The sequence below is a fragment of the Eumetopias jubatus genome, unplaced genomic scaffold, assembly GCF_037043125.1.
Source record: "Eumetopias jubatus isolate StellerSeaLion01/CBP00866 unplaced genomic scaffold, mEumJub1_p1.0 scaffold_1, whole genome shotgun sequence".
In the NCBI taxonomy this organism is placed as follows: Eukaryota; Metazoa; Chordata; class Mammalia; order Carnivora; family Otariidae; genus Eumetopias; species Eumetopias jubatus.
The window spans coordinates 17,161,602-17,170,227 of record NW_028274807.1 but is presented as its reverse complement, the minus strand read 5'-3'; positions in this window follow the sequence as shown (position 1 = coordinate 17,170,227).

Sequence of the window (8,626 nt, the reverse complement as noted above, 5' to 3'; positions counted from 1 at the left end):
TGGATTTGAGCTGAGACCCGGTGTTTGCCGGAAGCCAGGATTGGTCAAGGCAAGCTTTGCTCTGAGCTAGCTCCTTGTTCTCTTCAATGTGCTAGAATGGGGGGAAAATGTGAGCCAAAGAGATGCCTTTACTTAACTGTCTGCTCTTGTAATCCTCTCTCCTCTCATTGTCACTGCTTCTCTCTCTAATACTGATTGGCCTTGATACACTTTGGGTCCCTATAAGGTGACAGATTTTCACATGTTGGTGAAAGAACCCTGCTGGTGATTTGAAGCTTACAGGCTAATTCACTTACTTCCTAAAAGCTCTGGGAGAATGTATAGCTTGCCAAAACTTCAACATTGGCACCTTATGTAGGAAGGATAACCTCTTTGGGATCACGATTTTGCTATACATTTGGTTTCTGCTCATATCTGACTTTTTTTAAAGATTTTATTTGTCAGAAAGAGAGAGAGAATATAAGCAGGGGGAGTTGCAGAGGGAAAAGCAGGCTCCCCACTGAGCAGAGCATCCCCTGTGCGTATTTGTTTAAGAATAATTTCATGAGGCTGCCTGGGTGGCTCAGTTGGTTAAGTGTCTGCCTTCAGCTCAAGTCATGATCCCAGGGTCCTGGGATCGACTCCTACATTGGGCTCCTTGCTCAGCAGGGAGTCTGCTTCTCCCTCTCCTTCCCGCTCATGCTCTCTCTCACTATCTCTCTCTCTCTCTCTCTCAATTAAATAAAATCTTTAAAGAAAAGAATAATTTCATGAGGAAAAATTCAATAGTTTCTACCTCTCTTTGCTTAAATCTGTCATGCTAACCTTTATACCAACTTTTATAAACTCAAGATAACTTTCTAAATAATTTAAGGAGTCTTGCAACTCAGGATCACCCCATGGAGCTATTTCATGATGTGTTCTCGTGCTCTTTTGAATTCTATTTAATTTTTTAACTTAAATCACAACTGAATTACCCTGTATGTCATCACAGCAGTTTAAACAAAGTTATCAGTATGTGTGCATGCAAGTGCACGTGTACACGCGTGCACGTGTGTATGCATATGTACTGGGAGTGGAGATGTTACAAGGAGAGGAAGAGTACCAAATCAAGCCACAGCGAAATCATTCTGTGTAGGCATTCCGTGTCTGCACACCTTTCATTCTTTTTACTCAGAATTGCCTTCTGAAAAATTGTTAAATCAATTTAACATACTTGGAAGTAAACCAAATCTGCTATTGTATGCAAATTCCTGATGTTTTTCATCTATCATCAGAGACTATTCAGCTGCAAAATGCATCTCACTTGACTCCTTCACGTTGTTTAAGAACTTGATCCTTGGAAACACCTGTTATTAGCATGGCCTGAAGTTCTCTCTGCTGCTTCCCCCCCAATTTTGGATGCTGTTTTACCCACCTGCCAATAATTAGAAAAACAAAGCAAATCCCCCCCATGGATGCTGACCTCTGCAGAAAGCCAAGGGAACAGAAAGTCAAAGAACACCATAAGCTTTTTTGTTTTAAACCAGGAGGCGCACTGCACTATATTCTCCTGGACGGCAAAACCACGGGAAAGGATTAATATCAGTAACCACAAGAGACATTCGTGTATGGGTGTAGTGGGCAGGGCATGAGAAGAATATTAATCTATGATGTATGACTTAATATTTTCTGAAAAAATTTAAAAAGCCACATGTATCTAAATCACTGCATTATAAATGTATCAGCTATGTAAGATGAATAATATGACCAGTACTGAGAGCTGAGCTCTTTTCCAAAAGTTGCTATTTTTAACTCAGTAGGTTCTTCACATATTATCCAGAGAGGGATGTTCTATAAACAGAGCAGACCAAAAATAAGAATTCAAAAGTAAAGCAAGATTCTGGCATCATATAGGCTCTTTCAATTAATCATTAACTTATCTTTTAATATAGTACATGTATGTGTATAATATATTCAGCGAATACATAAGACATATATGATACTTATCAATGATAATTTAAAAATATTAAATTTTATATTATTGCTTAAATACTTAAAATTAAGTATAAAACAAAATAAAGACAACTCCTATATCCTAGATACATTTAAAAATATAAATCAATGTCCATTTTAGTAATTCAATATGTTTGAAATATTTCCTTTGTTTCCTGAAATAAGGATTTCTTGAAATTCTAAATTATGCCAAACATTTTGCAAGGTACTATGGATACTAAAGAAAAAACAAGACATGGGAAATAAATCATGTTCGCTAATATTACTCAGGGGTCTAGGATTTAAGATTTTACTCCCAGCTACCTTTCAGATTATATTATTCTTTACCTGTATAAACCTCTCTAACTGATACTGTTTCAAGTTACCAAAAAGAACCCTATATTTTCAAAGAAATGTATGCCCTTTATACATCACATCTTCTTTTATCTTTAACTGATCAGTCTTCAGATATGGTAACATCCATTGGGATATTATTGTAGTCAGCTGGGACAGTGCAATTAGAGTTTGATCTAGGGTAATGCAAACTGAGATACAAATTAAGGGAGAGATTGAATAGATGCTAGCATATTTTAAAACGTGGAGTGTGGAGATTGATAATTTGTGAGAAATGAGGGGAAATAAGGTATTTGGATGACTGAGATTTCAAATCTGGGTACCAGGGAGAATGATAATGCCATTAATATAAATAGAAACATGAAAAATAAGAGCTGATTTGTGGGACAAATGAGATCAGTTTGGTTATTTTACCTGTGAGATATCTATGAGACATCCTGGAAATACCATAAAAGTATGCCAAAAACTAGAATGAGAACTTTAAGCTAGCACTTTCAGGGGCATCTAATTCTGAAATGATGGTTGAAATTATCAGAAGCGGAGACCCACTAAAAGAAAACCAACCAAGGAGAGAACATTGCTAACCATTTATTTATAGAGAAGAAGACAGGCTATGAAGTTACCTACCAACTGACACACACACAAAACAACATTCTCATATCGGATAGATGAGGGAAAGATTGTATCAAAAGCAGGAGAGATCAGTGATGTTAAATATTACCAATGCCCATAAATAAAATAAGACTAATGAAAGACTACTACTCAGTCGACACAGGTCAACCTTAGAAAGCAAGTTGGTAAAGGGCCGGGTGCCAAAGTAGTCATAGTGCTTGAATTGAGAGTAAAAGTAGTGAACAAGTGAGAAACAGCACTTATTTCCTTGGGAACTTGAAAGTGAAAGAGTCAACACAGAGTATGATAGTTAAGAGAGAATGAATGAGGTAGAAAATGTAATCCTTGCTATCTAGAATCCCTTCCTAAAATTATGTTGGGTAGTGAAAGTTCAGAGAGCGAAAACTTATAGTCCATTCTTTTTTTAGGAAAAATAACCACAACTCATTTCTAGCCCACACAAGAATGCTAAGCTATGTCTCCCAATATGACAAAGACTTACTTAAATGACAAAATAAGAAGATGGCAAAAACACATACATAATATTAAATAATTAAGGGCCAATCAATAAATAATTTAACATGTAATGAATTGGTAGGTATGTTTGAGTGTGGTATGGGAAAATGCAGTACCTTCTTGGATACTGATCATATCGTATTTCTATACTGTGAAAACATGTATTATGATGTAAATGAAACAAATACGTTAAAAATATATCTGGGTTGGACCCTATTCAAAGTACATGTCATCCATCGTTTTTCCAGAGAGATCTATTATTATTCATCCTGCTAAAGAGAATGAATAACTCAGTTAAAGATGTTAAAAAGATAACAATAGCTAATAATTATTGATTGCTTATATTTTATCAGGCATTGTCTTATCTTACATTTACTTCTTATACTTACATCATGGTGGAAGGTATAATTAGCCCTATCTTAAAGATGAGGAAACTAGAGCCCAGGGCATCTGAGTAGTGAAATTGCCCACAACACAAAGTTAATACACAGTAAAACCTGGATTTGATCTCTGATATGAAGTCCCCTTTATTTAACCTTTCAGAATTCCTAACTAGTGGAGGAGGAGAGTCTGCTTCTATTTGAGTAGGCCTGTCTTTTTAAGGCAGGAGTAAACATAATAACACAAACCTGGCTCTACCTAGTTAGAAGACCAACCTCTGAAATAGGAGCGTCAGCCTCTAAAAGACAGATTTTGTTGGTGGGTGAGTGGAAGATGGTATTATTCCCTGAGGAGACTTCCTATCTGTAAGCAGGCAAACTTGGGGCCTCAAAGGGGACTATTTGTAGTGTTCTGCTCAAGATGGGAGTTTCAGTAGAATATACTTTTTAAATGTTTTTAAAGCATTTATTTAAATACTGATTATAGGGAATAGGGGGAAAGAGCTAGAAGGCAGGGTATTCTGGAACATTCCTAAGGCAATGAAGGTTACGAAGGGAACTCAGATCTTATTTTGAGTCCATGCAGGCAGAGAAGACCTTATAATCCGACCTGTTGTCTAATTTGGATGTGCCAACTCCCCACAGATGGCAGGGAGTGTGTTTGGATCCTGATAAGTCAGTTGCTGCTGTCTGTAGTGTGGACTACCCAAGTCAAAATCAAATCTCATCCATTTCTAAAGCAAATTTTGGAGCAAGATGAAAGGCCTTATACACCTATGAAGATCCAGGACATGACTGTGTGACCCTAGAATCAGAGATATCATAAAAGAGGCCTTATACAGTAGGAATAATATAAATAAGAGATGATGTGTTTACAATAGTTCTTTGAGGGACAGAAATGATCCTCCTGTTGGCAGTACATGAAACTGATTTTAATCACTGTAATAGGGAACATAGATAGATGCTTTGTGAAAGGAAAATTCTATACTAGAACATTTAGGAGGAAAATTATTATTTTTTTTGGTGTGACAAGAAAGTCTCCTAAAAAGAAAAAAATCAAGTAATATGGTGTGTGGACTGTGAGTAATTGCTGTTTAATGAAAGAGGTGATGGGGGTGGTGAAGGAGACATTCTGAGCAAGAACTGTACAATCCAACCAGTTTAATTTGCTGCAAAATTGTTTCCCATTATAAAGTACCAAATTCAAAGAGGATACAGTTTGGTCTAGGGAAATCACACAAAATAAATATCTAAAATAGTTGAAAATTGCATTAGCCCTACACCACAATGAAAGCAAAACATTGAGTCAGTGTGAAAATAAATCTATTTCTTATATTATTACTTTTCTTCTTGAAATTTGGCAAAATATAATGACAGCATGTTATTACCTCAAAGTATTCTGTGGGTTTAAAATGATTTTTTTTTAAGAAATTAAACTTACACTGTGTCAAATGAGTGTTATATAATAAGTAAGAAGAGATATAGCTATAAGAATAATTCAAACTTCAGGGGCACCTGGGTGTCTCAGTAGGTTAAGCATCTGCCTTGGGTTCAGGTCATGATCCCGGGGTCCTGGGATTGAGCCCCGAGTCGGGGTCTCTGCTCGGTGGGGAGCCTGCTTCTCCTTCTCCCCTGCCTGTCTCTCTGCCTACTTGTGCTCCTCTTTCTGTCAAATAAATAAATAAAACCTTAAAAAAAGAATAATTCAAACTTCATATTCATATCTAGATTCTAAATTTTTAAAGATTTGTATTATTCTCTAATATGTAAACAACTAACTTGCTTCCTACTAGTCTTGTCATGATGCAAGTTTACAAAGTATTGGCTATGATTAGCAATAGAGCTATATAGAGCGCCCCCCCAAGGTCCCCATGATTAGAAAGAAACAAAAGAGAGAAGGAAGGAAATGGAAGATAAATTACATACAAAGGAATATTGTCTCTTTGGTTTAGGTACTTACACTAAAACCTACCACTTCTATATGCAGTCTTGTACCAGGGCATCTAAATTGGATGTACATAGATTCTGACTTTATCTGGCTTTCTGCTTACTAATGGAGTTCAATGTTTGAAATGTGGACTCCAAAACAACCCTCAGAAGCAAAATTGTGTCTTCAAAATATGCTAAAATTCAGTTTGGCGTGTTAATTTTCACTGGCTTTGGCTAATGTGGCAGAACAAGAAAAGCCTGGAATACAAGAGACTAGAGAAACAGACCTCATTCTAGAAAGTAGTGGGCTTTACTATGGAGGGAGCCAAGGGGTCTGGGGGTCTAATTTAGGCTATCAGTAGACATAGCAGGGATTTTCAACCAAATTTATGAGTTTGGAATTTCAAAAGGAAATCATGCTGAAGGAGTAGTTCTCAGATGCAAATGTCAAATACTTACCTTGGTTCTTGATCAGGTCAAAAGTTACTACAGTTTAAGGCTCCAATAATCTGTTCTACTATTTTAGGAAACAAAAATTCATTTTAAGACTTAAATTTAAGATTTCCAGAGGTTTCAAATTAAACAAGACAGATGATATTTTAAGCATGAAACATAAATACAAAGGACTAGAAATAAATACTGATTCATGTTAGAATCTCTGTCATCCTACTTAGGAATGGGCAAGGGGATGAATGATTCTTCGATCAAACTCTCTTGTTGAGCTACTGTGACCCATAGTGTGAAATTCACAATCACTAGAAGAATTTAACAATTAAGCAATGACAGTAAGAAACAGAAAACATTACAAAATCAGAGGTAAACCTTCCAGGAGACAAGTACACTAAAACTCAGCAGTGTCTGAAAAGGAAGATAATGAAAAGTATATTATCCACAAACTAGATCGAAGGAAAGCAGGATATGTCAGGAGAAGCAAACACATGGGGATCTGCTTCCGTTCATGTTCATAAAACTATCAAACATTCTATTTAAATACGAGGTGCCAGAAGTAGTCCTATAAGAGTACCAACCAAGAAATAGAGTGGAAAAAAGTCTTGATGGCAAACTCATTTTCTTACTCACTTGTTTACTTGAGGATGAGAATGGAGAAAGGGTTTTGCGAGGTATTTTGTCTCTCTGGCAAGACTGTCACATGTTTGTTTCTTCAGTATGAGCTTGAATGTATTTTAGTAGATTTGGAGAATTGGTTTTACAGTGGCCACACAAGTAAAAAAAAAGAAAGATTTTTTATCATTCTTATGTAAATCAATTTATTTGATGTATACAAGATTGAGTTAATGATTTAGAACTAAAAGTGGGAAGTTTTCCTTGTAAATATGATAGTACAGCAAGAAATGTTTTAACAAGATGGCATTTTATTGACTGTAATAAGTGTTGGTGTTGCTAGTAAAGTTCTCCAATGAGTGATAAATCTTTATAACTTTTGTTTTGGAGCACGCTATGTCAGGAGCTCTGGGTAGCTCTTTCTTAACCAACTGTACATACCCAAAATATTACTACTAAATAAATAATAGCTAATTTAAAAGTTTCCTTGTGATACCTCTTCTGCCTCATTAGAACAAAAGAAAAATGTTTGTAAAAGCAGAAGGGCATGGATTGTCATCCCTGCTCTTTATTGATCTATCGAAACACATGTTTACATACCATCTGTCACCATACACTTATTTTTAATACTATATTTTCCATGAAGTAATTTTACATGAAATCTTGGGATCAGCATGGTTCTAATCTTACTTCTGAAATTTGCTTGGTAACCAAAGTGTTAGTAAACATACAACTGAACTTTAGAAATAAGTAAAAAGAGCTTCACTCATTTTTCATGCTGGTAGCCAGGACTAGCTTTGTTTGCTATGACAGCTAAGTATAAATTTCATAAAGGATGCCAAACATAATTCCTGGCTTCACTGAATTTAAAACCTAATTAAGAAAAAATTACGCATGTTGTTCATTTTAGTATTGCTAACAAAGAAAAAATAATTTAAGTTCTAAAGGATCCAATTTAGAGGACAACATGATACAATTTAGAAAACAAGACTTTAAAATGCACTCACGCTGTTTCCATGAACTGCAACACACCAGCAGGTTATAACTTGATATAAGGGGGGAAATGTGTGATGAGCTATGTACCCAGATTGCTTTGTGTGTTTTATATACAAAATTTCATAATATATCTGGGTGAATAACCTTTCTTTAGTTGCCACTATTTCAGTATACTTTTAGTAGACTAAATAAAAGTATAAAGAACACATGCTTTTACTTGCATATCATTATCTGAGTTAATACAGAAGGAGGTTTATTGGGGTGCCTGGGTGGCTGAGTCAGTTGAGCGGCTGACTCTTGATTTTGGCTCAGGTCATAATCTCAGGGTCCTGGGATTGAGCCCCATCTCGGGCTCCCAGCTCAGTGGGGGGTCTGCTTGAGGATTCTCTCTCTCCCTCTCCCCCGCCCCCGGCTCCTTCTCTCTCTCTGTCTTTCTCTCTTTCTTTATTTATACGGAGGTATAAGTAACCCAAAACAATAGCTAATAGATATCTTTTAAAATATATTACAGCATATGTTTTGTATTTGAGAGCAGAGAGACCACTGGTACATTTTATAGTTGGAAAAAAAACAGAGTTTTTGTTTTGTTTGGTTGTTGGTTTTGTTCTGAATTTTCCTTCAGATAATATCCAAATAAAGCAGTGTACTAAGGGTTAACTAAAAATCATTTAATAGACAATCTCAGTATGTACATAGGGAAGTACTTGACATGTGAAAAAATATAAATGTATGAATTAATTACCGTGATATTGTAAATCAAGAATGTAGGAGCAAAAGGTACTTAGACTTCTGCTAAGGACTATTTTACGATTTTTACTCAGTAC